The 22389-nt window shown below is 35.8% G+C and overlaps 1 protein-coding gene across 4 annotated transcripts in view; it reads left to right on the forward strand.

Annotated features, from left to right (window-relative positions):
• The window catches only part of LOC118262105 (protocadherin-like wing polarity protein stan), a 188019-nt gene that overhangs the window by 60100 nt on the left and 105530 nt on the right, over positions 1–22389 (forward strand). For all 4 annotated transcript variants that reach the window (XR_007706424.1, XR_007706423.1, XM_050701095.1 and 1 more), the window contains exon 3: positions 3010–3052. The gene's annotated coding sequence lies outside the window, so the exon portion shown is untranslated. The remainder of the gene's footprint in view (positions 1–3009; positions 3053–22389) is intronic.

Genomic DNA, 22389 nt, shown 5'->3' on the forward strand with positions numbered 1-22389 from the left:
GTCCTTATTTAGTCCAACACAACTTTGTCACGACCAGTAAGTGAAAACACAGCTTTACACTAAAATATCTTTAGATTTAAAGGGGCGTGTCTCCTGCAGTGTACTTCTAGCTTAGACTAAGCTACGTGGTCATGCTCATTAGGAAAATACACAACACGCCACACCACAAAACATTGCACAAGTACTTAGTATTTAAAGCTAGTGCTAGTGAAAATATGCACTAGAAAATGCACTAGTAAACTGGAGTGTTGCTTAATGAAATGAATGGAGTTTATTTTTTGTTTCGATGAATGTTTAAATGTGGCTCAGCTGTTGGTTGAGTGCTATAAGTCGTGATCGGTAAAGTATTATAGGGCAGACTTTTTTTTGATAGGGGAAAATCATAACATGGCTTCTCTCGCCTTGGGCGAGGTAAGAGGGAGCGTCAGACTCTTACTCACTAAAAACCACCCCGTTCCTACACCTATTTTTCAAGCTGGAGGGGCTCCGGCTAGCCAGCTAACCCGCTAGGCAGTCCGGAGCTCTGAGGTGGCATCAGCCTTACTGGGCCCGATCTGTGGTGGTCTGTTTATAATTATCATCACATTTAATCAAACAAAGAAACTCCAAATCAGTACAAATGTTTCGATACTACACTCTTTTACAATAATCAATAAATAATAATAATATCAATCCCGCCTACACTACAAAGGGACAATTCCAAGTACTACGGTATCATTACACCCTCAATTCAAATGAAACTCATTGCATCTTCCTACTAAGGTTTCGTCAAGGGCTTCACTTTAATTAACCGATACTGTACACTTTTTTACCGTATTCAGTAGCAGTCTGCAAACCCAATTACATTTTATTTTAAACCCTAATTTAATATATTACGGTATAAAATACCTTGGGGGTTGAATTAGGGAAGGCCGGAGTCAATTTGCATGCGAGTAAACCAGTTTTGCACGTGTCCATTGAATGACGTTATCCGAAATGTTCTGACGGGTATTAAATAGATTTGCATAATAAAGTTATTTTATTTTGTTCAATATGATATTCTGAATAAAATAGCATTAATATCTATGTATTTAAAATGTATATTTGATTAGTAATAAAGGTATTATAAATCAAAAAACATTCATTGAAATGTGTGTTCTATTTTGCATATTGAAATGCGAATATTTTGTGCAAACATTTAGCTAAGCTAGATTAAAACATAAATGAATACTGGTAGATATTTACAAATAATTTAGTACGCAAATAAAATACATTCTATATTCATAATATGAATATTTTACAACTATAATCTCGGCATTCTATACGGCTATATTCATAAGACACGGTAGTTATTATTAAAATATTTGTTATTTTCAAGACTTGTTATTTAGATCTATTCTGTTAATATTTAGCTTGGACGTATTCACTTTGCCCTAATCCATCAAATATGAATGCGAAAAACTGAATTTCGGTAAATTCAAACAGACATTAATTTACTTCTAGATTTTCGATTTACTAATTAACAATTCTGCTATTCAGTACAGATACGAATCCAACAAACCTACAATCATAAATAAACTTTGTTACACATCACACATCTCATACACAATTTTCCTAAATAATAATAATAACACCTATTTAAAATCTCGTATTACAATGGACACAGCCCCGACTCACGGCCAGTGAGGCCCCCTCTGCTTTTGTACGAGCACTCTCCTTTTGTTACCAGCTGTACTCTTTGCCGGACATTCTACTCGTTACACTGTTACAGTGTACTAGACAAATTCTCTTAAAGAGCTTTTTTTATACATTGTAGAATCATATTAGTTACAGTGTTTCTAGTTGAATTAGTTTTAGGGTAATTTTTGTAAAGTTTTTCCTTATGGAATTAGTTTAAATCGTAACAAATCAGAAATCTAGTATCTAGACAGTAGTGTTGCACTTGGTCTCTATTTAGTTGTGTTGGGGTCAATCTCCAAAACGGGCATATCCGAGTGAACATTCTGGCGCTTTTCAGATATAGATATTTAATGGTAATTATGTATATCATTGAAAAGAACGATATTGAACTAGATTTTTTTTTTTGTTATTTTCAAGAGATTGACTTATTGGACATCGATTGAAAAATCCATGTATATTTTTTGGCATTTGAACTGGAGCACTACTTACTTCTGTACCTTACCTTACCATACAAATAAGAACTAACCAAGACGATTACGTCTATAAACTAACGAATAACCCCATAAATAATACTCAACCATGAATAATTCCTGACTCTCAACATCCAATTCTGCAACATAGTTCTCCATCTCCCAAATTACACGCCATTTAACTCGATCCCGACCGTCATTTGCCAATTATAGCAACGTTCGTATTGCGTACAAATCGTCAGCATTAGTTAGGTAACTAACACATTAGGGCATCGATGCATGCTAACCAATACGACGGCTGGAAAGCGCCTGTGTTAGTCAAGCTGACGTATAGAGTGTCACTGCACTAACTTGAGTAGATGTAGACCCTAAACTGTTTAAAGTCTTTGTTAGATGTTCAACTCTACGACAAAATGATAAGGTTGGAATTCCCTTAAAGATTCTGTAATTTTGGGAGTAGTTGCGTGTCGTATGTTCTTAGGTAGTGCAAGTTAAAGCGTTTGTCTATTTGGAATATTATCTCACAATGTTATTGGTTTAAGTTAAGTTTAAGTCAGTGTGCTCCATCTTCGGCCACATCTTCGCTTTGCCGTTCTAGCAGTAAGCAAGTTGGAGGCCAAACGCTGGTTTATCAGCGCTAAAAAAAATTAGAAGTTAAGGATTTACTTAAGGTCTAAAGAAATTACTAAGCTATTGAAGGAATTTTACTACCTTATGTGTTGGAAAATAGCTCTCACATGCTAGTCATACATACATGTAACAATCACGCTTTCACGGTGAAACTGCAGAATCAATTTAATAAGATTTGTTTTACGATATTAATCGAATAATTTTACGCCTGACATTTCAAGACTCTCACAATTCGCTTTTTCTTTCCCAGGTAAAGGTGTTTCATAAGGACTTCGTACCCTGAAGACTAAAAGGTATTGTATAAATTACCAACAATTTTAGATTTTATAAATGCTAATGACTGAATGCCTGGCTCGTTGTCGAGTGGTCGCAAGTGCGACTGCCGGACGAGGAGTCTCGGGTTTGATTCCCGGGTCGGGCAAAGTATTACTTGGCATTTTTCAGTTTTTGAAAATTCTTCAGAAGTAGCAGGCTCACTCCCTATTACAAAGGACTTATAACACAAAGTGGGTGTACATTGTACACTGTCATTAGTTGCCGTAATATGCAAGTGCACCTCTGCCTACCCCTTCAGGGATAGAAGCCGTGACATTACTAAAAAAATATTCGTAAATCTTCCTAACTAAACCATGATTACCATTTGAGGTCACCTGACTTCCACTTACTGCATAAAATAAAAGGTGCGAGCTTAATACAGCGGTTGTTAGCCGGAGTTGAGCGTTGCCGTTGCGTAATACGAGCGTTCCTATCTCCGGGCACAAATTACAGGTTGTTGGGCTGTTTAAGTGTAAGTTGGAAGCCTAAATAACGTGATTGCTCTGTGACTTGATTAAAGTTGGGATGAATAGGGTTGTGGAAACTAGATTGTCAATTGTGGCAGTAATTGCGTAGCTATGAAACTTTAGTGGGGCTGCGTAGTTAGTGTAATGATTACGACTGTCGTTTAATTACGGTACTATTGTTTTTGGTGGTGTGATTTTTGTAGTTTGGGATGGTATAAATCTTGATTGTAACAAAGTAGATCTTGTTGTGTAACAGAAAACTTTAACATTTCATTCAGGCTATTGCCATCCGCTGGTTTCTAATTAGGTACCGTGGCCATTTTTATTTTGTGAGTTTTACATATTATTAACAAAACCGCCAACAGTTGTTACACTTCACATTGATGACTGAATCTGTATCTTCCATTTCCTCCATATGTTAAGATGTTTAAGTCAACATATATAAGTAAATGGTCACTGTAATTAGAAACTTCAAAAACTGGAGAATCAATGTTAAGATGTTTTAAGTCAAAATAGAAATGGTCACGGTAACGTTAAATTGGAGAATCGTCCTTTTAAATATTTTACACTACTTTCAAAATAAAAATTGTCACATTACGTTGAAAATGTAAGACATTTTACAAGTATTCTTATCCAACTACTTTACCCCTCTTTATAAGCTCGTCACCGCAAAAAACGGTGGCGAGGAAACGATCAACATTCTTAGAATATCCAATGCCTATCTCAACTACTTAGGTATTCTTCAACGGCTATCATCGATCTTCAATCATCCCCAATGTCTGTCATGTATAAGAAAACAAATTGATCGGCAATCCGTCTCCATTTATCTAGATATTTTTCTCGTAACCAGATTTCTGCTTGGTCACAATATCTACTTAAAGATTTCTCTGATTTTTTTTTGACAGTTGTGTTACCTAAATTTATACTTTCCTACTATAGATTTAAAGCGTATTTTCTTTTGTTCTTCTAACTAGTACGTGATGTCAATTGTCATAATCAAGATGATGAAAAATAAACCATTGTTCATTTCTCAATATAGCGACCCAATTGGCGATGTATTAAAGAAGGGAAAAATTAAAAATAACCTTAACCGACAAGCACAAATGAAAAGACTGATGACTGTTGATGAAGCGAAAGAGGTGTGTAAAATTCGTAGCAATTGGCGTTCCATTGTCTCTGCCTACCCTGATGGGAGACAGGTGTTCAGTTATGTATGTATGTATATATGACCATATATCCTATGTTTACATAGATCATAAGCTATTAAGCGTTTTTAAAGGAATATCAAACATCTCGATCTATTATGGATATAAAATTACAGATAAACTATAACAAATCTACAACAGTTGTTATACTGTGTACTCAATTGCCCACTAGGATTTTAACTGACAATCAGACAGAGAATAAAATAAATGATAGCATTCAATATTCCAATACTTAAATCCTGTTACCCGTTTAAAGGCAGTTTACACCGATAACTCATGAAAATTCAATCGTCGTATTTAACACTCCTCATAAATAACATCGTAATTATTAACTATTACATAAATATAAATAACTATAGAACATAATTATTATAAATAGTTAAGTCAGGGATAGTGAACTATTGGCACGTATGTATACCATTCATATGCGGACTACCTAGTGGGTTTACCGGGGCTCTGGCTCGAAAAGCAGGAGTAAGAACGAGGTGGTTTTTAGTCAGTCTGACACTCCCACTCCCCTCGCCCAAGTGGGAAAAGTCATTGGATGATTTTCCCCACTTAAAAAAAGTATTCCTTTGATGTCATGCAGCACAATATTTTGGCCACGTTACTGATCACAAAATTTGTCCCACGTCTGCGAGTTTAATTTTCGGAGCAGAGGTGAATAACATCAATAAGAAATATGACTTCAGTTTAGCATGAGGTGGCAGTGTTGCTACATGCATGTAGAACTGCAAAAAAAAATTATAAATAACTTTTTTTAAATGCGACCCACTCTCAATTTTCTCTACCGCCTTCATTTTATTTTAAGTTAGGTAAAACCTTTTAGGTCTAAAAAATACTATGCTAACCTAAATCGATTCAGCTAAACGCAAAATAATCGCGCAGAAGAACCTTCTTTTTTGAAAGTCAGTTAAAGAAATAATACATTACTACGTAAAGGTTCACCATCTCTATTATAGGTCCATGATTCTCTTCTCGTAATTTGACTCCCGTTACTTGCGGTTGGTTAGTGTTGCGTGTAATGTTCACTTTCCTATTCCGATTATATTGTTGTGTTTAATTTGCTCACTCGTACGTACAAATCTCCTTACGAAGATTTGTTAGCAATTTGCAGGTAGACTCCTGTTTGTTATGAGCGGCGAAGTAAAATTATTTTTGTGTTAATAGGGATGATGACGGGGTATGAAAATTAAAAAAAAAAAACAATTTAGTCTGTCTGTTAGGTACTAAGAATTTTCATTTTGTCAAATCAAAGTTAGGAGTGGGAGCAAATACGTCATTTCTACGTATAAAACATACCTAGAAGTGACGTCACGCGATATTTCAAATCAATATATCGTAGAAAGTATTTGTTTCCGTAAGAAAATAAAAAATATGTGTCTAATATTTTAACATAATCTACGAGACGAACATAAAATAAAATAAAAATGACTAACATCCGATAGAGCGGATTTTAATCACATTATGTGTGCCGATTTAAAAATGGTAGATCCAAGAAAATAGTAGATCTTGCTTTTTCAAGCAATTGCTTGAATAAGTACATTACTTACGTTAACATAATACAATTGTAATGCGCTCTAAATGTACGAGTTAAGTGGTCCATTGTCCTGATCAAGTCTTTAGAAAATTGCACTTCCCATGAACTCACATCAGACCCATATATTTTTATTGTATTTAAAAAAAAACTTTGCCTCACACTATGATTTTCTCCTGCATCGTGAGTGCGTTTACAAACATACAAGTTCACATACATTTATAATTTTATATGGACAATAAAATACGTAGATGCACTCGTTCATTGTAGTAAATAAAACAATTGTCTTATATTTCTTATGATCGTCTCATTCCTGCCACGAAGGAGATGAATGGGTAAAATATTTGTGAGATATTTTATTACCTTCCTAGTCATATTAATAAGAGGTAAGCCGATTGCCAAGCACCGGGTACAATACCAAACCACAATTAATGATTTGGACTCCAAATATTCTGGCTTTGACTACAAAACCTCTTACTAAACAATAATAAAGGGACTCTAAAGCCTTTACTCAATCAATTAATATAACCAATACCACTGAAGGGTCACTCCTCACCGCAGCTAATATCCTTATCGAAGGCAGCCATTTCCACCACCCTTCCCATCAAAGATCTGATGCGGCAATAACCGTCTCCGGTAATGGCAAAATCCATTAATAGTGAATGTGTCCCGATCAATTTCGATCGCGGTGGCCAGTCTCCCAAACTAACTACGTAGGAGATATGACAAGAATCTATGTATGAATGCATTCTTTTGCTATCTTATTCTCTTATTCTTTACATCATACATAATTTGACTGCACAGTTGGTGCGAGAGCTGGGCGTTCGGCTGCCGCGCCACGTGTATCAGCCGGTTTAATTCCCGCACGGAGCAACTCTTTGTGTGATCCACAAAATGTTGTTTCGGGTCTAGGTATCATGTGAATGTGGACTTGCATGTTTTTAAACATACCTACGACACTGGAGAAAATCCTAGTGTGGGGTAAAGTTAAAAAAGTCTTTTGTGTCAAAAAGAAGTCAGGGACAAACCTGAAACTTTACGTGCTAACAATTAGTTAGATATTTAACTATGTCAGGTTCATCCCCACTCCACCAGGCGACTTGAACACGGTATACCTACCAGCAGTCCGAATTTAAAACTCCAAGCTACAACTGCTAATTTCAACAAAAATAGTCCATACTCCAAACTAAGTGATCGACCCCTCGTATACATTGAGTCATACAATCTACAACCACAACTCACTAGACAAACAAACAAGGTAGTCGAGACAAAATCCATTGTAGTGACGTCATCAGCCCTAGCGCCTACGTTCCGCGGTTGGTCTCGAGAACGAAACGTCTCGGTCCGCCGGCCAACCATACACCACGTTAGTTAAACAAAGTGTCCATTATGTAATTACTTAACAACGATACGGTTCACGCCTGTACTTAGACGGGAATCTGATTACTTCATTGAGTTATAAGTGTGAGTTGTAAATGTTTCCGTAGTTATTATGGGTTTGATTTGTTTTTATAATGGCCATTGGTGGTCTAGCGCTGACCACAAGCATAACTGCTGATTAGGGGAGTTTAGTTTCGTTTCCTGAGGTCGCAAGGAACACCAACTATTTAAATACTTGGTAACACATGTTTTTAATTTTAAACGACCTAAAATGTCTTTAGTTTTTCCAATGGTCTTTTCCAAGCAGCACTAAATACCGAATCTCAAGAACTGAAATTTAATATCACACAACCACTGGTCCAAAAAGACAATATGCTATTTATAGTTCCCACTTTAACAAAACACATAAGCGGTCGTGGCTAAGTGGCAACGGAGCGGATTGACGAATTTAGGGTTAAGCCACGGTCGACCCAGAATCAGACCCAAGTAGGTGACATGTCAATCCTCGATATATCGGGATTACTTCGAACGAAACCATTTTCCACGACCTTCACAAGTAAGGCTACGTCATTGCCAGTCTCCCGAAAAATTTATCAGCGCCGTAACAGTACCTATGTCTCATATATGTACATTGTACATACATATTTTCCATGCTACAGTTCTATTGCCAAAAAGTAGTCTTACATTCTTATAGCCCTTATAATCTCATAGATTTCTTAGTGTCGTTTTCCTGTTCGGCCGAAAACTTACTAGATTGATCAATTGTGTTACCGTACTTAAAAAATAATCACCCAACCAACCAAATTTAATAAAAGATACACTTTTGAACGTGGTTTTCTTGCTCTTAAGAAGTATACAATTCCATTATACCTTAATTATAGACATAAAATGTAAGTTAGAATCGGTTTATGATTTAATCAAGACCAACTTTTAAACTATCAGTGCGCAGGTAATGATACATTTGAACATAAATAAGAGAGTTACCTCCTACAAGTATACAATAATAATTATCATCAATCAAATCTAACACAGACACGCATTTGATAACAAAACTTCGATGCAACTTACTTTTGAAGAAAAAACAAACTCATATTTCAAGTCCAATTAAATAAATCTATTCAATTTATCATTTGAAACAAAGTAAGGAAGCTCACTGAAAACAGAATACCATCAAAGTAAACTCGCGGCTTTGCATCGTGACCTGAGGCACTTCATAAATTGCTTTTTGTGTAGATTTGTTCACAAAAATCATTTAACTTCACCCCAAGTTGCAAAGTACCCGGTAACTTTAGCCAGCTAAAAATATACCAATATATACATAGAAATAAATAAAATGATATAATAGAATTGAGGTGACATCAAAGTAAAAGAAAGAGGGTTTATAAATGGCGGAATGTGGGAATCGAATACACTCCGTTTGCACACCCACGTAGAAAGAAATAACAGGGAAACCGTCTTGTAAAATAGGTATGATTGAACACATTAACATTAAAATAAATAATACCATACGAGACATTATTGTTATTCACAATTTCTGCGACAACAAAGCCTATGAATCACACTAAAAAGGTAATTTTTAAAACAACAAAAATGTATAACAGCCATTTTACAATGGCATCTAGCAATACGATACAGTGTTCGTGCGAAAGAATTTTAAATAAAGGTCATATCTGATTCGCAAGGGGATGAAAAACGCGATAAATATTTTAAGAATTGTTTCGGCGTCGACGTGGGAATGGCAGAAAAACAGTTTAGCAGATTTTATCAGTTTTTGCAACTTGTTAGTCGAGTGAAACGTGTTATTAAGTTGTTTATAGATAGCACAGTAGGTGGAGTATGTCTTGTTTGTTTGAAATACTGCAGGCAGGACTTCTCTCGGTACGAAGTTGCCGGAGGAATTTTGAATAATCCTATCGTGGCAATTGCTATTCATGTTATTAGCGTGCCAGGACTTGGCATTCAGTGTTTGTCATCGTTTGCCGTAGCAACTTCATAAGGTACTTTGAAAAAGACATTCTAGAAACATTAGTTATTATACAAGCATATTTAATTATCATATACAATAATGTATAATAATATTTATTATTAATTTGTAGATAAGATCAAACTCCTTTTGACGTAGCTACCTAACTTCAAGAAACTCGAACGATTGCCCAAGGCTATGAGTTAAATGTTTAACCGAAGTGTATAATCAGGAGCTAACTTTGATTGATTGCGTTTTATTTCCTCGGCTCCAGTTATTACTGGCCATCGCTTTGAACTGTGTTTATTGAGTTTAAATACAGTTAAGTAAATCAACGGTTTATCTTATCGAACGCTTTGGCCACGATTTTGTGCACAGGAATTCCTGTTTTCCCCGACCAATTATTTTACCAGTAACTTTGTGAATTTGTTTCTTTTCGATAATTATGTTTACAATAAGATACATTTTGGTATCTGTCTTGGCTTTAATCTACTTGTCACTGCTTATCTATCGTTTTACACTACATCCAGCTCCAAGCCATAGATACTGATAACGTACTACTAAGAATATATCCAAGTTACGAAACTTTGTAGACAGTGTAGGAAGTTTCCTCCAAACACGCAGACGGTTCCCGGTCTATTCAAATGTTACATAGTGACGTAATAAGTTTGTATTGTAAACTTATCGCTAGAAATTTGGTAGAGAATAACACTATTTCATAGAAGATTGTTAGCTATAGGACCCTTCGGCGATGTGTCAGCCGTGACACAATGATTTATAGTGTTGACTCCCGATGCATCAACAGTAAATACTCTTCTATCATCAAGATTGATTTTTTTATCGTCCCTAACCAGCCCTAGAGGTTGTAAAAATGTGAATCACTTAAATTCCCGCCGCTTTTAAGTGACGCCTGTTCAAACACGCGAAGACTGTAAAACGATGTTGTTTTAATATTTAATGATTCCACGTAATTTAATTTTGTTTGCGAAACATTAAGTATTCCTAAAGCAGTGAATATAAATTCTGCTTTCGTTATGCACGGAGATAGATTGATGATAAAAACTTTGACTCGACATGAGATCATGTCTGTGTACAAATGGATAGGGTAATTGCAAAGAGTGACATTCTGCAGAGGGTAAGGGTGTATATTCCCTATTTGCGACTAATGTTATTAATGCCGTGTAATAGGGAGGGAGACTAGACTTTAGACTGAGTGCTACTATTGTCAATAAAACGCAGTTGATAGGAGACCCAAAAATACATTGACTACAAAAGGGTCCACAAAAACTTGACTTTACTCCTGAATAAGTTTGAGAAAACACAATGGATGAGATAGCAAACTGAACGAATGATACGGGCGCGTTAAATATCCGAACAGATGTAAGAAACCTTGGCAACATTGTCGAAGTAGCTCCAAGTTTAAGTAGAGCGTCGGGTACGCTTGTTGGCACAACTTTTGAAATTTCAGTTAACAATTTATTACCAGAGAAGCAATTTAACAAACTTAGCAAAAGACAGTTGTGTCAGATCTTAATGTAGTACAATTGCACGGGGGATTACACGTACCTCGGCGCCTTTGTAAACTGGAACACAGGTAGAACTGAATTTAAGTTTAATTCATTGTCGTTTTCCTAAAGAGAAGTTTTAATGATCAATTGTTCCTAGTGGTGGATAATTCATTTGAGGAAAGTTTATTTTATTAGATTCATCCTCATTCTCTAGAGACTGCAATTTATTTCAATTCATTAAAGCTTTGCCTTGTTGTTAATAGTTCGTGATTTATTTGTTAAGGAGTTGTGGAATTGTTTTTATTTTATGTTTTACTTGTATTATTTGTTCCTAAGGGACTGCTTAAAATTCCTAAGTTGAACTTACTCTCTTAATAACCCTAATACAGCTATTAGTATCACAAATGAGGGGGATTTATTTTAACAACTGGTGCTGTAGGTACGTGTCTCATTAAGCATGTTTTATACCCATGTTTCTAACTTATTTTAAATCCAATGGGTATGTCTACTTTCCCAATATTCCGCACTGTATTTGTTATTTGTTTTCTCTATTCCATGTAACTAATCGTTTCTTTATCAGATAATGTTGACGAAATCCAATTCCCATTAACTGATATGTGTCTAATGAACCGGACACCACTGTTATCCGGGTATACGGCCGGGTAGACGGGTATATCCTGGTAAAGGAGATTATCCTCACCCCTCCCGGGGGTATAAGTGCGTTCCCGGATATGTATCGAGTTTCTTTTGTTTACTGCTTACTTGATTTCTCTAATGCGATTCCGTGCACTTGTTTGTAGATTAAAGTCAATGTAGACTACAATGGGTTTCTTATACTGTGTGTTTTATTTGATCTTTGTTAAGTAATTAGTTCTGTTTTGTTTACTTTGTTATTTTTATTTATTACCAGCTGTTGCCTGCGACTTCTTCCGCGTATTTTATAGGTCTTGGTTTTTTATATAAGTATCTTAGTCCATCAGCTATCTGCTAATAAAAGTCCCGTCAAAATCGGTTCAGAGATCAGCCGAAACAAACAGACAAAATTTGAAAAAATGTGATGCGATGTGATGACATGCATTAAATGTCTCATTACGCATTTACTTACTTATTTATTACTTACCTCCACATCACCAAAAATACACCTGATAAACAATCAATATTCAGTACCAAACGTTCGAATGGACGAAACTTGGCCTACCGTACGTCAAAGGCGTCTAATTTCGAACTTCATATTGAGTTGTCGTCTGCCGTCTCCGGGTAACACACGGCATCTGATGCAACCGTTCCCCTAATACGATCCCGGACCGGTTTCTGCAGAATTTAATAAAGACCTCGTAGTTTACGATAGGAATCGTAAAAGTTTTGTGATCGTACCGCAAGTGAGTAAAATGTTATATGATTTTACTAGATGACCCTCTTTTTGAATTAGTTATCACTGTTATTATGTTTAGAAAGATTATTTTGGATTAATATTTGTTCTTGTTTATTATTCGCCTTGTTTTTGCCCGAAGACAGCTTTAGTGGCTGGATTTCTCCGTCTGTTATGCTTATTGTTTCAATATGAATTTAATTAATTTCTTTCTTACCAAAGCCTTGTTGTGTTTCAAATATTCTTGGTATTCTTTTTTTGTTTATATTAATTTAATTCAATGAATTCGGCTGTGATCAAATTTTGGTAGGTATCGCTTGTAACAGCAGTAAAATATTTTAATATATATTGAATACATTGAGAGAAATCATTTTTCTAGGTATCTAACGTTGCACGCAAAAATAAGAATACCTCTATTGGATTTACCGTGGATAAAAGTTTGAGTCCTTATTTGTATTCGGGAGTCGTAATTGTAGAAACTCTATTCGCGTACATCAGGTGGATACCTACATCAATTCCCAAGACTAATAACTTAGCTGGAAATGAATGCTTTTTTACCCCAGCCCTTAGGGAAACAGAAACTCCAATCCATTACATTACGTTAAATAACCAAACCGTCATTGGAACTTAAAACAGTAGCAGCAAACGCAATAAATATTCAATAACCCAGTATAATTTACATAAACATCGATTGGAAATCTATAAAAAATTCAGTTATCTACTAAAAGTCATCGGGAGTACCGAATTTTCCAATGTCGTGCTCCCGGGGGCGAAATAAACGTGAATTTTATACCTACGTATCGGGGGTCTGTCTGTCCCGACATAATTCAAATTAAGCTCATGACAGAAGGGGTCGGACAAACCGGGGTAGCACTAGGAGGGTTGAAAATGTTTGGAGAAGGCTCTACGCCTGTATAATTTATCTTTCAGATCTCTGAGCTTCTTGCCTTGTCGGATCCTGAAGTGGTAAACATTTTGATGTCCTGAATAATGAGAAGGTCTGGATGACACTTGATTTTGACGTCATCTCAAGTGAGATTTTTGTTGTTTTTGTTACAGATTTATATTTAGAATCATCCTCTATGTGTTAGTATTTTTTATAAAAACATATCAAAATGAAAAACAAGATTTGATTAACTAAAAATCACGGTTTATTCATGTACATGTACATTAATAGAGAAAAACTCTAATAGTTTCGAGCCACAGAGGGACTCTTCATCATGAGTAGCGTATGCAGACGCGGCGACGTCACGCAGCCTACTACAGCATCGATTTTTAATTTATTTAATATGTCTCACGAGATTTGATTAATGATGAATTAATTTAAATTCTGCCTTTAATTCCTCATGTAATTCTGGTATTTAATGTTTTCAATATAGTAATGTATGTATAAGTTCACACATATCAACTTTTCAATAAACGCATTGCGTTTCTCTATCTGCATCGTACTCCGGATAAGACAATCTCGGTAAGTCATTCATCTATAATTTCACAGACACATCAGTGGTTATTGCTTAACGCAGATGTATGATAGCTTCATCCATCATTCACCTAAGTACAGGTCTTATCAACGTGTGTTTAGTGTATGTATGAACTTAGTTTTGTGGAACTAAGGAACTTCTGCCTTAAAAATATGCGTAATTTAAAAGATTCGCATTACTTTTGCTAGCTATGTTCCTATTTCTACTTTTAAAGGATGAGTCCAATTCAACTTTTTTTTTCTCTAGGGTTGGCCACTGATCACTAAACGTTTTTGAGTCAATGACGAGATTCTCAAGATAGTTAAAATGCCATGTGAGTCCAGCGATATTTTCATTTACAACGCTTTCGTACAAAAGACGCCTTTATTACCGATCATCATCATCATCAGCCGAAAGACGTCCACTGCTGAACAAAGGCCTCACCCTTAGTCCTCCACGTAGAAAGACAAGCGGCCACCTTTATCCACTTATTACTGATATTAAAGATATATTATCAACACATACAGTACGGTTCTAACAAAACTCGGTCCCACGCAATCAGGCTGCAGAAAAAGATACCTGACAAAGTTTTCCCAATAGACCTCCAATGTCGTCCACCCAAAGAGAAATAAAAAGGTTTTTACAGGGTTATATTGGACAAGGTTAAAACGACACCTCTGGTCCTCACATCCATAGGGTACGCTGGCTACGGTAACTGCTTTCCATCAAGCCGACCGTAAGCTCGTTTGCCAGAAGCATAAAAAATATTAACCTTTGGTCTGCCGGAACTGCTAAGTTAGATAGAATGGACTTTTAAAGTAAAGGCACACATCGTGCGCATTCCGCATGATGTCATCAATACGCATCGCATGCAGGCATTGCTGACGGATGAGCAGTTGACGCAGTTGTATGAGTTTCTATAGAAGACAAACTGAAAACAGTTGCGTGCGATACGTGCGATGCGAACCTGTGGACGCGTACCATTGCTGTATCTGTATCTTATAATATGTATAGCTGTGGTAGAGATGTTAACAACAATAAAGAGTAAAGAGTGAAGATAATGAAGAATAGAACTTAACAAGCGCATAATGTTTAAACAAACATTAGTTAACATAAGGTTCATTATTCCATGTCTTATTCCCCGTAATGATCGGAATACGATTCTAGTGCCGAGCAAATGAAATAATCCCGCTCTAATGAGTATGCAGTTCTCAGATAATTATACTTCTAATTAACACTGCTCATCCGAAGTGCTTACGTGATGTTCATTCGGAAACATTTAACTGGGAATTTCATTGTGGACTATTTACTTTTGATGTACTGCACAGAATTGTACTTTTACATTAGTTAAAAAAATCTTGTGGTTTTTTTAACGTTGCTCCACACTATTGATTTCTCCTGTATCGTGGGTGCGTTTACAAACATACAAGTTCACATACACATGTCACCTAGACCCGAAACCACAAATACAACAAATTGTAGCTCCGAGAGGGAATCGAACCTGTTACAGGTTGTAGGGCTGCCCAGCCAAGCGCGCCAACCCTCATTCGATTTTTTTTTAGTCTTGAATCTTGCATCAGTCGATATAGGTACTATTGTCTCAATACAATTTAGTACTGAGCCTATTTTTAGCGTCGGTTAAGATAGAAGTCTGTCAGTGTTGTGATAGCAAAATGGTGTGATGTTAAACGAAGGACTTAATTAGGATTTGCAGCCAGCTGTTACAGCGATGTCCACTCGTGTCAGCTGACGAGTTAACTAATTATATTAAGATAATGCTGTATTATAATAACTTAGTAAGCGAAATCAACTTGAGGATCAGTACTTATCCGTATATGAGAAGGTAATAAAGGATAGAAATATTTATACGCTTCGATCCCCGTGTCGGGCAAAGTATTATTGGGCTTTTTTTCGGTTTTTCGAAAAATTCTCAGTAGGTATTAGCACGGAGTCTGGAACTGTGCCAACCTCCTATTACATGGGACTTATAACACGAATGGCGAAAAGTTTACATTTCAGCATTATGCGCCGTAAAACACATCTCTACCTACTCCTTCGGAGATAAAAGGCGTGACGTAGCATATAGAAACATTTATTCAACTATAAAACCATTACACGTTGATAGTAGGTATAATTATTTCACACAATACCCATTCGTACTCTAGTAAGCCCAGCCAGACACCTGTATATAATTTTAATCCCAACATAAATTTCAAAGGTGCCGAGATAATTCCACAGACCTGCCAAAACTCATAAATACTGAATACGTATCTGGACATTGTACAGGATATAACGCAAAATATAAGGGCACCACAATACGGCTTTAATCTCTGTCGACATTGTTTCGTTCCACGAAGGGTCACGTACAGACTTTCCATCGTAAAAACTGGACAATGTTTAGAGCTACAAAATTTATTAAGGCTCTAGCTACTTCACTTTTATTTTCATCGTACAGTAAAACTGTTATTTGATTACGCAATTCTCAACGTCACGAAATATTCTCTCGACTCGATACAAAGCATGAAAAAGTCATCGGTCACAAACGTCAGAATGTCGGTATCGGAATCGTTTGCGAATTCGAGATATGCAAGTGATGAGTTTTACGCGAACACGGAACGGTACGGAACTTCGAAATAGAACTGTCCACTAAATTGTAGAAAGCTTTGCTGTATAAAATCCTCTTAGTGAATCCGTTTGCAGAACGGACGCAATTGACACGCTATTTATCCTCTCAATCTAAATCTGTCTACCGTTTACGTACAATGCTAAATGCTAGAGAGCGATTGCAATGTTGCTGCTTAATGCGCGTTTCATTTGTGCTAATAGCTGTATCAACTGCAGTGTATACAGCTTCACTTATTGTGCCATTTCAATATTCTGTAGGAGAAGTGATGGACATCTAGTGCAATGGTCTTATTTTAGCATGCTTTTCTTTGTATATTCAATTCTGTCTTTCGGATTTGTTTAAGTTCTTCTATTGCATCAACCCAACTGATAAATAAGCCTGAATAGACTATCCAACTTCATACCTATCACTCATAAAATAATAACTTCTCTCTCACACATGTCATACGTCATCCCACTTTCCGTTCCTACATTGTCATTTCTGTATAATTAATCTCCAGCCAGACTTATCCTCAGTATCCAATCATGTTCCAGCGATCCGACATCCAATTACCAGCGTTCTGATGACAAATCATTAATACGTTCGTTGTATGACACAGAACGAGTACTGAGCGACAATGAACGTTATGAATTATTCATTGAAGGCTCCAGTTCACGTATACCAACAGATTTCGCCACCAAGGGCGCAACCCTTATGACGTTTTTTTCACTCGTCACATTCCACGAGTGGTTCGTTGACGGTACGGTTTTAATTAACGAAATGCAAACTGATGTCCAAACTCAAGTGGTTGCGTCGCGTCTGTATTTCGCTTTTTCAAAATTTTCCGTTTTCAAAGTGGCTTTTACTCGATTAGGCTGAATTAAATAATGTTTGTTTTCATTTAGGTATCTTTTTCATACTGTTTGTTAATGAGTCACCAGGATTCGCTGAATTAGTCGCCTTAGTTGCTACTAATTAAAGAACTAATGACACTTCCATATTGATAAAGTTCGACTAGTACAAGACTTAAAACACTTACTTACGCTGGATCATTAAAATGTAATTAATCCTCGTAAGAAATTCAGCGCTAATTCCTAAGAAGTGTACATTTTAGGCTTGTGACAGGAAATCGATGGGAGACGTAGCGTTGTGAGTGCTTAGGGTTGCCACTAAGCCCTGGGTTTGGCTAGGAAGCACGCCAATATTAATGGTTGTGCGGAAGTCTGGCGTCATCTCATCGGGCACCTAATTAATCAGAACCCTCCTCGTGTGGACGATTAGTCTTTCACTCCGTCTCACTCACGTAATGATATGTACTGCGTCGGTTATCAATCGCTTGCGATTTATTGCCTCCACGAAGGCAGGTCTCGTTTGCGATTCTGATTTTTAGAGTAATAAGTTCAGAGGTTTTGTTTTGGGCGTCATATTGTTTCGTGATTCTTGTGATTATTTTTAAAGTGTGTTTAACTTGTGTTGGGTTTGTATAGGTTTGTCCACTTTTTTTAATCCATTTTAGATTAGATTCAGAAGATTTTCATTATGTAAAAAATCCATTATATTACTCAAACAACTTATAATTGTAAAAGTATAGCTAACGGTACATCATGTAAAAATATGTAAGTAAGTAAGTAAATACACACCAACTCTCCACTTGAATGAAAAAACACACTTCTTGTAAAACCTCGCCGCTCCACCGCCACCTCAATGAACATACCCTCAAGGCTTCACGCTCAGAGACTTTCATTCAGTCAATATGAAACAGGAAACTTCCGGTTCCGCAGCCGGATGTTCACTTTCTCACATCTCATATTATTTTCTGAAACAAAAACAGAGGGAGGGAAAAATTTTAGGGAGTTTTTTTAACAAGTTACTTTTTTATTTATAAGGATACTTTTCATTGTATCACGTCTGTTTTCCGTGAAGCTTTAAGCGGAGAAATATTTTTTTTTTTTTACTAAGAATTGCCTTGTTTAGAGCTTGGTTAAGCCTCTACTAAAAATCAAAAATAATATACTACACGAATTGCGAACCTGTACTTTCTAATACTGCCAACTTTTGATACTACTGAGAAATTGTAAATTAAAACGCAGTACTTAGAATAAGTAATTGAATTTACAGATTAAATTCTCAATGTGGGGTATAAATCCTGGTTTATGGTGATAGACTCGCCACTCCCAGTACATGAGACGTCTTCTGCGAACAAGATGGGTGTTAACATGCTATGGAAAGATACTAGCACTTACTAACACGTTACAAGTAACTTAAAACTGTAAATCCAAGTACGAATATCTAATACCTACCAATAAAATGTGATAAACAGAATTTATTTTACAATTTGTCTGTTTACATTGAAATAGGCTAGAAAACCACGGAACTAATTTGTAAATATCTACTTTTCAGGGAATAAAATTGGTTTCTTTTTATCTCGATACTTCAACAGAATCAAGATCTACGTTAGAGAAATCATAATTCCACACGAGCGAAGCCGCAAGCAAGCTAATCTAGTATTGATATAAACTAGTTTTACACTTACTCTGATCTAGGTCTTAATTTGCAATCAGATTTATAATTTGCTCACTGCTCAATTTTATAACTTTATATTCTAACTTTACGTTTATTAAGGTTAGAATTTCCGTGATCACAATCTTCATTTATTGTAAATTGACTTCGATTAAATTATATATCTTGGCACCGTAATAATATCTGCAATAGTTATTAATAAAGTAACGGTCTAATCTACTGATACACGTTTAACTTCAATATTTAGATTAGGTAAATTGAAGCATTCAAGTTTACGATTTCTTAAAACTGGTACCATTTCGTATTTACGAGCCTACAGCAAAACTCGCCTTACCTAAACGAGACTTATAAAATTACATTCAGAAATTGAACTCAACACGACTCAAGTTACAAATAAGTATGCTAAATAACTGCTCAGTCTTAAAATAAATGACTTAACAGGAGCTAAAGATGTAAGAACACGGCATATAAATATCGCATACATACGAGATGAAATAACTACACAAGCTAGGAAAGTGGACTGGGGTAATTTACTAGTACCTGAAGAAACCTGTTTGGACTTCTGAGGCCTACATTATCTTTAGAGACGACTTTTAAATTGTTGTTTCTCGCTAATGTCAACGGGACATAGCGCTTACTCCATCCATCTGTGCCGTCGACAAATTATACCCTTTCAAACGATACTGTTTCTGTATTTAGTTTGTACGGAGATTTTTATGGTTATAAAGTATAAACGCTTAGACAATGTATACTTTTTTGATGATAATGTTAGAGGGAGTGTCAGACTCCTACTGACTAAAAACCACCCCGTTCTTACTCCTGCTTTTCGAGCCGGAGCCCGCTACGTAGTCCCGCTACAAGTTTACATGTAAATGTTTACATAAATATACCCATATTTCAATCTTCGTTATGACACGTAATAGAAAAACAAACTCGCCTAAAAGAAAAATAACTAAAAAGTTTTCAACCCACTATATACTAACGAAGTCAGCGAAGAATTTTAATTAATTAATTTTATTACAAAGCAAAATTTGTTCAAATCAATGTTTTCCGCTGCAAATAAGGTTCAAAAATAATAGTCAGACCTTAATGAAAAACAAAAACAGAGCGAGCAACACATTTTTAGCCTTTGACTTCGTCGCTAACCCAATTTCAGCGGTGAATATTAAAATAGTACGTGTTTTTCTCATTTTACAGCAACTGGAACAAAGCCTTTCTAACAATATAGCAGAGGAAGTGTTGTTTGCATTTCTTCTAGGGTTTTCCAAATTAATTTGAGGTCAGCCAGTCTTGAAAAGGATCTTCGGAGTTTTCTTGATACTTTTATTCAACCACTAGCTTCTGTCAGCTACTTCGTTTCTGGAGAATTAAAAGTATCTTATCAGCCAAGTCAATTCATACTCAGTCTGTATACCACATCAAAATCCGTTTAGTAGTTTCAGCGTGATTGACGAATAGACATCCAAACATCCAAAAAACAAACTTCCACATTTACTCGTATAATACTCGTGTTTATATTAGTGCGATTCTTAGCTACACCGACTGCATTTGCATAGGTACGTTTGTAAGATACCCAAAACCGATTACTCTTATGGTATTGAAGAGCCAGCACATATCGAAGTAGAGTAACCTTCCCCACAGAAAACCACGGCAAGCTTAAGTTATTTAAAAGCGGTTGGTGCGTGCGGTTGTACGAGAACTCAGTAACAAGCCAAGGAAGGTACCGTTGTAATGGTGGAAAATTATCAATCACAAGTCAAAAGCGAACCCCATCACTGATTCAACATTTACCATTATTATATCAAGTATATTATTATCAGAAGATTACGTTATTACTATAGGTTCTCTATAGCTTATAAGAGCCATTTTAGATAAGGTACAACAAATATTTTCACCGTTGGTTTTCCTCTTCGAAACGTTTCTGATCGTTTCTGTCCAATGTTTTTCGTACTTGTGAAATATAGTGATTGTTTCGTTGCCTACCTCAGTCGCTGTCCTTTTTATTTAGGATCGCGTTTTTCCGAGATTACATTTTCCATTTGATCCTTATCGAAGTGATTGGAGTATATTTTTTCGTGTTCCTATTTTTGTGTAATAATGTTTCGATCTTTACGTTTTTTATTTTATTATTTATCTCCCATTTCATCGGGTCGGGTTTCAGATTTGTTTTTTTCATTTTTGGTATTAAATGGGTAACACCCACCCGATCGTGCCTCTTACTTAAAGATAACGTTTCTAATAGAAATTTTGTTCGAACCGGTACAAGGCTTTATTTGTTGTTTATCTGTTATGATTTCCCCTTCAAACGAGTTTTTTAATTAAGAACCTTCCTTAACATGAGCATGTGACTTTCTTTTTGGGAATATTATCTTAATTGATCCTTCAAATATATTCAGTTCTTTATCACTATGGGTCTTATTCCCATCGCTTTCATATCCAAAAGATGAAGACATTCAAAATGGATTCTTATCTTCATAATTATCTGTATGGTGGACTGTAATGGAGTTGAATATCACACTGACACTGTATAATATTACGTCGGAAATTCCTTGCGTGCCACAGACATATCAATGCGTAGAATAGAGACATCAGCTACCTGTTCTTGCATGCTTTTATTATTTATTTTATTTCCACTTTCTTGTTTGCCTTCAAAGTGTTTAATATTTATATTTAGCTCTAAATTTAAAAACTAATTTGCGTTTGACGTTTATGTGAAAATTTAAATTTGTTTTTTAATTTAATGTGTTCGCCGATTTTATTATCGTCTTATTAGGTATGTAGATTGTTTTGATGGTGAATTCATAATAAAATATTGGCTCTTTGATCTTTTCTCCTACTTATATCGTTTGCCAACAATTATTACTTATGTTTTTTTTTTCATTATTTTACTACCTGTCATCATTTTTTACCTTTTAAAAATATCTAATGAAATAAACTGCTCACATTAATTAGGCGCAATCTATCTAAATTTTCTTACTCTGTGTACAAACTAAAATACATCGAGAGGCGTACGGCGCGCGACCGGGCAAGCGTTTATATGCAAAACCCTGTCTGTACGAGCCACAGACTAACAGAATGCAGCTAAACAATTCACGCCACTCGCCATTAGGCTCTCCGCCAAAATGTCTTCGTCTGTTTTCATAGTTCTGTCTACATTTTCATAGCATTAACTTCTAAAGTCATTCTAAGTTTGAATTGCTTTTAAATGTGTAGCGTGTGATGGGTTTTTTGATTGCTAACTAGATTTTGCGAAAGTTCGTAGATAGTTTTAAACTTCATCATAGAGTGTAATTTCGTTGCC

This window comes from Spodoptera frugiperda, chromosome 20 (assembly GCF_023101765.2).
Source record: "Spodoptera frugiperda isolate SF20-4 chromosome 20, AGI-APGP_CSIRO_Sfru_2.0, whole genome shotgun sequence".
NCBI lineage: Eukaryota > Metazoa > Arthropoda > Insecta > Lepidoptera > Noctuidae > Spodoptera > Spodoptera frugiperda.